Source organism: Parasteatoda tepidariorum, chromosome 9 (assembly GCF_043381705.1).
Source record: "Parasteatoda tepidariorum isolate YZ-2023 chromosome 9, CAS_Ptep_4.0, whole genome shotgun sequence".
NCBI lineage: Eukaryota > Metazoa > Arthropoda > Arachnida > Araneae > Theridiidae > Parasteatoda > Parasteatoda tepidariorum.
This window is the reverse complement of record NC_092212.1, coordinates 46,602,591-46,612,393: the sequence shown is the minus strand read 5'-3', so window position 1 is coordinate 46,612,393 and position 9,803 is coordinate 46,602,591. Positions and strand designations below refer to the sequence as shown.

General features: G+C 27.1%; 1 protein-coding gene across 2 annotated transcripts in view; it reads right to left on the bottom strand.

Annotated features, from left to right (window-relative positions):
• Positions 1-9,472, bottom strand: part of LOC107438880 (homeobox protein cut) — a 195,416-nt gene extending 185,944 nt beyond the window's left edge. Inside the window, exon 1 of one of the 2 annotated variants that reach the window (XM_071185699.1) lies at positions 9,267-9,472. The gene's annotated coding sequence lies outside the window, so the exon portion shown is untranslated. The remainder of the gene's footprint in view (positions 1-9,266) is intronic. The other variant, XM_071185700.1, reaches the window with a different exon arrangement.
• Positions 9,473-9,803: the final 331 nt, after the last annotated feature.

Here is a 9,803-nt window from a genome sequence, read left to right as displayed (position 1 = left end):
GCTCTCCATCGTAGTTCTTCAGGCAAATGATGCCTAGAGGTCATTATTACGAATTGGCTATCTCAGATTTTCAATGTCGCAATCACAGTAAAATTTGTGTGCTTTCTCTCAAACTTGGACTTTTATGCTCCAGGCAGATGACGTAAGCCGAGTGCAGCGCCACTAATTTGCATATTGCAATTTTACTCAGCTACTCTTAGTGGACAACATATGCAAATTTTGCACGGTTTGGCTTACTTTTGAAAGAGTTATCGCGATTTTTGTGAATTTTCCTTAATTTATGATAACCAGTGTAAATAAAATTGTAACTTGAGAGAAACATTTAGAAACATTTAAAGAATAAATACTCTTGGCATTCTTTTAATAACAGAATTAGAAAGGTTTTAATTGTCATTTTGAAAAATAATAAAATGAATTTTATAATTTAAAAAAAATTGAAAATTAATGCTATAACTACATATCATTGTTTAGTTAGTATGTAAAAACAATTAATATTACTAAACATAAGCGAGACAGATAATATATTTTCAAACGTAAAGATAAAAAGTAAAGTTTTATGAAATCTTTTTTTTCCAGCATTCTTTTTTGTATTAAGATATCGAACAAATTTCACCCAAAGTATAGCAGAAATTTTAATAATAGATTATTTGTATTGTAAAAAAGTATTAGAAAGGTTAGCAAACAGAGAAAAAACTAAAAGTAAACAGAAACTTAATAAGGCATTTTTACATCTTAATTTTTTAGAAAGAAAGAAAATAAATTTTATGATTCAAAATTATAAATATGTGCTATAATTGCATAATACTATTTAATTAATATATAAAATATAGATATACATAATAATATATTATACATAAAAAGGAATATTAATATATAAAATGATTTTTTATTTCGTTAATTTTTGTTCCATTACGATTAGGAATAATAGTATTCTGTAAAAAAATGGGTTAAAAATCGTCAACACCTAGAAAATATTTTCGAAATGTATAAATTATCGAAGTATTTAACAAAATAGTTTCCCATTTAACAAAATAGATTCCCATTTCTCCATTACGAGTAAAAATAATAGTATTTTGTATAAAATTGGGTTAAAAATCGTCAAGATCTGGAAAATATTTTCTAAACGTATAAATTATCGAAGAATTTAACAAAATAGTTTCCCATTTAACAAAATAGTTTCTTGAAGTATTGAACAAAATAGTTTCACTGTTCGCAGATTTTTTATAAAAAGAAATTACACTGAAAGAACTATTACAAATACAGCATATTTCAAGAAATAAATATATTATTTTAATTCCAAAGCAGTGCAAATAAAGGGCACTGATTAATAATATTAGCTTAATATTAATAATAGTAATAGCAATATTATTGCGGTTTCTCTTATGGCACATTAGCCATCACTGCAACTATAAGTCACGTTAGTCATTGTTTGATTTTTTTTACTCAGTGTTTTTAGTAAAAATTATCAGCAAAAAAAGTTGATTTGTTTTCCTTCGTGTCACTTATTAGTATAATCAACAAAAACAAAGGATGGTTAGTTATTTTTTTCTGTTTTACGCATGATAGATTAATCAGTATTGTAACTGCAACGCGGCAAAAAACCATGGTTAAAAAAAACAGAATATGGTAAAATTTACCGTGCTTCTTGTTACATGAGAGCACCAAAAAGCACAATAGTTTTATACCAAAGCGCTTTGGTAATAATTACGGTAAAATTAACAATAAAATATTAGTTTATAATATGTAATAAAATTTGGCAAATGTTTCAAAATTTGTTAATTTTGTCATTATGTTTTAGAGCATGGAATAAAAAACCATTTCTTCGGTTAAATTTACTTTTCAGTTTTGTATTTTTACTAAATGTAATACGAATAAATGTTTACGAAATGCTTACTAATACGAACTATAATTTTAAAAATCAGAATTTTTTGTAAACCGTTTTCATATGAACGTTAAAAAAGTTCAAATGTAATGATTTAAATACCGTAAATGTGGTTTTTATTAACAGAATTTTTTTTTATCAGAATGATCAATACCATAGAGTGTAGTAATTTTAGCAGAATTTTTTTTCCGTGTATAACTCCCATGAATCATAATCCCATTAATTTATAGTAGAACATATTTATCAGCTTAAAAGATAGGAAAAATTTATTATTATATACCATAAATATAACTAAACATAAAAAACCAAAAAAAGTAAAAAATAATTGATAAAAAATTTCTTTGTATTTTCATTGCAATAAAAATAAATGTGGAGTTCTGATATTGTCAAAGAGTCATCATAAATAGTAAACCCAAGTTTTACCAATTATATTCAGGTAAAGAAATTAGAAAACAACTAAAAAATAAATTCATAGTGTATGTTTGTTTTCGCTTAAAATAAGTGTTTTAACGAGCTATTTGAAATAGACCATGATACTTCTTTGTAAAAACCGTGCGAAAAATTGAAATAAAGACTTTTTTCATAAATTTTAAGAGAAACAGCCTCTGTAAGAACGTGAAATTTATTTAGACAATATTTATAGAATAAAATAAACGCATAAATTATTTAGACTAAATATATTTTAGGTATGGTGCGATTGAAAAAAAAAACTATGATTACCTTATAATACTTGCTTGTAAATAGGGTTTTGAAAAGTTTCTAATTTATTTGATTTGAAAACAACCATTAGGTTATAACGACTTTTCTAATATTTTTCAAACAGTTGTCTAAACATTTCATTCAATTTAATCTAACGATTTGTTGTGTTGAAAAATAAATTTTTGAATTTAAAATTATAAATATTCGTCCTTATTTTGTTGTTTATTTTTGACAATCTTTGAATTTTTCGTTATCGATAAATAAATATATCTTATATATTCAAAACTACTATTAGTTTTAAAATAAATTTAAATTGCATCTATAATATTTAATTTTATTTATAAGATTGAAACTTTATAGTGTTGAATTAGTAATATGACTGTATCTATTGACATAAGTAATTTGTATTGTTTCTATAAAGATATTTGTTTTTATTTTACTTTTCTTTATTCCTTTCCATAAGTTAGAATTTGATTATAATTATAAAATAAAATTAAAATTTCTTAATGACAAATCTCAGGAAAAAAAGTTGATGTAGATTGGGTTTCGTTTTTGCCATAACTTCATACCTTAAAAACACATTAACGTTATAAACGTTTTTATGCTTATACTTATAATCATAGTTACAATTACAAAATTATATATTTACATAACAGTAAATTTATTGTAAATAAAGGTAATCGATGACGCCCGGTGGCTGAGCGGTAGCGCTTCGCGCTGTCGTGCCACAGGTCCCTGGTTCGATCCTCGGGCCGGGCAAGGTTCACTCAGCCTTTCATCCCTTCAGTGGGTCGATAAATGAGTACCAAGCATGCTTGGGAACTAAACACTGGGGGTTCTGCGTTCGGCCGACCACCTGACCGGAACATCTGCTCCTGCACCCCAGAGCCCAAGGTCAAGAAAACTGAGATGGGCACAGTAGGCCTTGGCCCTCTATGGGCTGTCGCGCCACTGAGTTTAGTTAAAAGTAATTGATACAATCTTAATAAGAATTAATTACTATACTATTTAGTGATAAAAACAATAATTTGAATTTATTGGAGTAATTATAAATACTTACTTGTTTTGAATTGACAAATTTATATACTTTAATTGCAAACTGACATTGAAATTTAGCATTATACTTTCCATAATATTAGTAAAAGTTTGATAAAAAAATATAGCATGACTTTCTAAGCATTAATTTAAGCTCTAATGTATATATTAATATGAATTTGACCTTGAAAGAAATTATTTATATGATTTTTAAAAGATATATTAATTTTTATTAGATTTTAACCGTGTTTAACGTTTTATAAAATTTTCTGAAATTTAAAATATGGACGTCAATGAAATGTGATTTTACAAGTTATAATTGTTTGCATCTACCTGTAAACATAAAATTTATTTTCTATTTAAAAAAAACTAATTAATTAAATAAGTTCTAGAATTTTCATAGAAAAATTGTGTTTTAATTTGATTTTAAATAGTTTCAAAATAGTCAATAAAGAACAAAAAAATTTATTTTTCTTATTAATAGCAAACCGGTGCAGCTTTCATTTAGATACTTCTATCTAATAATCATACAGATTTTGTGTAAAACTTTACAACAATGAGCAAAAATACAAAAGTCTTTACTTATGCCGTAAATGTCTGTAGAAAATCATTAAATTTTATCAACAAGGAGAAAAATATTCTGGCAAAATTACAGTACTATATGGTTACCGCAAAATTAGCGTAACAGTAAAAAACCTGTAGAAAACCCAAAATATACTATATTTTAACCATTCATTTAGTAGTTTTTCCGTTCGTGTGTTAAAAGTTAGCTGAAAATTCTGATTTCAAAAGTTACTATTCTTATAACCACATATTTAGTGAAAAATGCAAAACTGAAAAGTAAATTCAATCGAATAAATGGTTTTTATGTCATGCTCTAAGGCAGTGTTTCCCAAAGTGTGATACGCGTACCCCCAGGGGTACGGGAACAGTTTAGTGGGGGTACGCGTTCTTATACGAAATATTTTGAAACAAACGAAAACTTCAAAATTTTTTATTTAAAAACAAAGCTAACCATGAAAATTTACGATTACGTATTTTTCTATTGGCTATTTTTTGCAGAGTTAACAGTTAATAATTAGTGATGTCAACAGCCAGTTGTGATTTTTAACTTTTGTGCAATTTTTTTTATTAGTGGTACACAGCGTTACGAAAAATTTAGAAAGGGTACACAAAAGCCATAAGTTTCGGAAACACTGCTCTAAAGGATCATGATAAAGCTACCAAATTATACCACATTTGCCAAATTTTCAAACAAATAATAAAATCATATTTTATTGTTAATTTTACCAAAATTATTACCAAAGTGCTTCGGTAAATATTACCGATATTTTGTTGTTCCCATAGAACCAGAAGCATGGTACATTTTTATCATATTTAGGTAGTTTTGACCATACATTTTCCTCAGTTCACAGATGCATAGTTGAAATACAAATCAACATAATGATAAATTTTTATTAAGAAGAATATAACAAACAATGCTTGATTTAAAAAAAAAACATTAACAATCTTTTAAATCATTATAGTAAGTTTATAATGAACTTTTAGGAAAAATTAATGTAAAAATAAGATGCGAGGCTCAGAATGAAAGAAAGAAATAGAAATTTCTATAATACTAAAAACCTTTGAAAGCATTAATAAAAAATAATTGTTATCTGTATCAAATGGCGAACATAATTTTTTTTTTTGTACTTTTTAGATACAGTCAAACCCCGGTATTGTGAACATTCAAAGGATTGAAATTTCGGTTCACTATAACCGGGAGTTCACTATATCCGTGCTATAAACAATTTTAACTAACCTTTTTCCGATCTGCTCCTTTTTGTTACACATTATTTAAATAAATGACCCATAAAATGAAATACAAAAATGACTGAAAAATAATATGTAGTAGCAAAAAATGTGCTAACTTTTATTTTTTATTACTCTTCGTCTACTCTTCGTTCACTATATCCAGGAGTTCACTATAAACCATGTTCACTATAACGGGGTTCGACTGTATAACTATTTTTCAAATTCTTTCAATGTTTCCTATCCCCTTAAAAAGTTAAAGAAAAAAAAAAAATTTTTGTATTTTTTAAAATGAGGGATTCTGATTCATAAGATAATTTAGCTGCTTCTTCACAGATAAGTTAACAACTTCGTTATTTTCCAAAATGATGTTAAGATGCGTCAAAATTATGTCTTTAAAATTTTTAGATGCGTTATTGTGAAGTATTTACTCATAACGTTTACAAACCGTTACATAATCTTGCAATCAAAGTTGCATATTGTACTCAGTATTAATACAGTAAACTCTGTCCAACTTTTCTAAACATGGATAGAATAATTTAATAAAACATTTAATTCTGATTTTGTTGTTCTAACACGAGCTTCATCACTGTAAATCACAAAAGTGATGAAAAAAGTCATAAAAAATTATTAACGAATAGTTCGCAGAGTAAATAATTGAAAACTTTAGTAGCTTTTTTTTTAAATCTAGTGTTCGGATTAATGCGAGGCCAATTTTTATGGTTCAAAAGGCTAATATGAAATGTGATTATTAATTTATGCCAGCAAAGTTAAGATATCAGACACAAAACGTTTTTATTTTTAATACTTACATTTTCGAGAATATGTACACTGAAATGACAAACTGAGTTTATTTTGTCATTTAAAATCACATTACGAAGATGAATAAGGTATAAAAAATTCTTTACCCTGTGCTTCAAAAATTTTCCAACTAATATTAAATTAAATAATAAGAATTACAAATAATAATCTTTGATTAAATATAATTTACAATTGTATGAAACAAGTGTGTAATTCGCTTAAAGGGACTAGAGATATAGCGAAATACGCAAAAAGTAAAATAAACATTAAAGGTCAAAATTTAGACAGTTCTCTTGATCAAACTATGGGAGCCATATTTTCTAGATTGCGAGGTTTAATAGCTAGAAATCCAATTCAATCCGTAAAAAGTATGTTTCAAAGAATTTTATCGTGCTTTATAGCAAATTAAAACATCGTCTGCGTTAATTAATTAGAATATTTCAGATTGGCGCTTTTAGATTGCATCTTGGCATGTGATAATCCATTCATTAGAGCAAAAGTTATCAAGTTGTTTTTTTAAATTTATTTTGCGAAATGTACAATTTTACAGCAAAAAAGCAATAGTAAAAAAATAAATTTTATAATGCACTAAAATTAATAATTTTGTGAAACTGATAATACGATGAAACTAAGAATACAATGGCATAGGTAAAATAATGGAAATAATTATACAAGTAAACTAGAAATACAATAAAACAAATGATAAAATTAAAGTTACACTGTCACAAAATCAAATACTAAATTATGCATATTTAATTTAATTGAAAAGTGTCCAAGCGTACATGATTATGGAAATCTACTCTAAAATTGATGCACATTTGGAAATGAAATTGGAGATTTTAAATACTACTGAAGAGTTTACATTAGATGAGAATTTTGATTGAATAAAAGTTCTTTTTGTGATAGCAAATTAAAAATCGAATAAAATATAAATAAAATATAAATTGATAATGTTTTAATTAAGTAATAACTAGGACTGAAAAAGTTCATTGTTAATTGATTATAAAAGGAAATTAATATTTTTTTCACGGTTTAATTTATTTTTCAAGTAGAAAAGCGACATTTTGTACTTAGATTTATTCTAAATCGCAAAAAAAAAGAAGAGAAAAAAAGCATTTTCTACGTGATACTAAATTAAATGAAAAGAAATAGAATTATGATAAATATATTATTGCGACTTAAGGATATCAAATAAATGCTTTAAAACTATGTTAAATATCTCCTCAATTTCTCAGATTATAAAATCTTGATCAATATTTTGAATTTATTTTAACCTGCTTTTGAGCAATTCTAAAGCATAAGGCACAGGTTTATATAATAAGTAACAAATTGCAGTTATATTAGTAATTGTAGTTATATTAGTAAAAAACAAATTGCAAAGAAACATACGTATACATTTTTACGTATAAACTTCACATTTAACTTCGCACCGCCCCCACGATGGCGCCATAATTTCTGGTTTTGGGAGCTTAATCGATAGTAACATTAAAATTAACTATTAATTAATTACAAAACTCCAAATATTTTTGTTGTGATATTACAGATTAGGTTCCACAAATTTTGTTTCCAATTCTATTGAGATAAAGTTTTATGTTTCCTTTTCAACTCTATCTACAAACTGTTTTTTTTTAAATAAATCTTATTTTAATTTTGTTTATTTAAAAAAAAAAAAAAGAAAAAAAAAGAAAAAAAGAGCAATAGTGCGATAAATTAATTCTTAGTATTGCTTTAGAAGTTTAAATTATTTTTTTTTATTCATTACTTTAATCGTACACTTTTACTGAATACAGATACACATAAAAACTATTATAAAATTAATAAGACTTATGAAAAACAGATAAAGCTCATTAATCGTTTAATAATTGTAAAATACATCTGAATCATAAAATCTTTTGTAGAAGGGAAATATCATGAGATTGTTTTATAATAGTTATAATAAAGGAATAACACTAATTTACACCTATACAGGAATAATTTACACCTATAATTATGAATAATACACAAAATCAGAAACATAATTACCGATAATAATAAAAAGAAGGAATTGTGAATAAATATTACTGGTAAATACCATTATAAAAGGAATTAATAAATAATTTACAGGTAAATATCGATAGAATTTTATTTATTTTGTGCTGATGAAAGCCATAGATATCTGAATCTCCATTAGTCTAATTTCGCAGGATTCTTTTGCCCAATAAAAATGCGTTGAATTGCTTAGAGAACTATTTTCACTAATTTCACTTAGAGGACTAAATTAGAAACATAATTACAGATAATAATATAAAGAAGGGATTGCAAATAAATATTACTGGTAAATACCGTTATAAAAGGGATTAATAAATAATTTACAGGTAAATATCGATAGAATTTTATTAATTTTGTGCTGATGAAAGCCATAGATATCTGAATCTCCATTAGTCTAATTTCGCAGCATTCTTTTGCCCAATAAAAATGCTTTGAATTGCTTAGAGAACTATTTTCACTAATTGGACTAAATTAGAAACATAATTACAGATAATAATATAAAGAAGGGATTGTAAATAAGTATTACTAGTAAATACCGGTATAAAAGGGATTAATAAATAATTTACTGGTAAATATAGATAGAATTTCATTTATTTTGAGCTGATGAAAGCCATAGATATCTGAATCTCCATTAGACTAATTTCGCAGAATTCTTTTACCCACTAAAAATGTTTAGAGGACTATTTTCTTTGTATATTACATTTATAGAGAATGACAATAGCATTTAAACACAATCATAGAGCCAATAGCATCGAAATAAATTAATTATTCTAGAAAATAAGCAATGATTCAAAATAAATATTCTTTCAAACTGCAAAGCGAAAACTGGCTGATCAGAAACCGAAAGCGGCCGGTAGAAAAGTTGTGGAACATGCGCTCGAGCGAATCGAATCATTTCCGATTGAACAGCGCGCGCGCTTCGATTGACTTTCTCTGAACTCTACCACGTGATAGGCGCGCGCCTCGTCGATTCATTTCCGATTGGCGCCGTTATTCGAACGATATCGAATAAGAAGAAAACTTTTCTCACCTGTTGTTCCTTCGTTCTTCGTCCAAACGAAACTTTTTCCTCGCACCTTCTGTCAGTTTCCAGATGAGCTAGGTCTTCAAGACGCAGTTGCAAGAGTTTACGTGTGCTTGCCGGACTATCGTCTGCGCGTTCTGCCTCTCTAATTATGTCTTCTCCCTCGCTTTTCGTTTTGCTCCCCCCCTCTCCATCTCTCTCTCTTCCTACCCTCACCCATATCCTCCCCCGACAGCTCATCAAGGGGCGAAGCTTTGCATTACGGGTTGGCCAGATTTACAGGCGTTTGTGCTCTGTTTGGCGCTACCTTCCTGTCGCCAACAACAGATGAAAAAGTTAGTTTTGTTTCTGTTTCGTTTTCTTCTTCGTTTTCTTTTCTCCTTTTTTATATGCAAAAACTTGAGCGTTTAACGAGGAGAGTACAAAAAGAAGTTGAGAGTTCCAGCTTTCTTTTTTTCTTTTCATTTAAATAAGAACACAATGAGAAAGAGACTTCGGTTAAAAATCATTCATAGAGATTTTTCTCTACAAGATAGATTCATA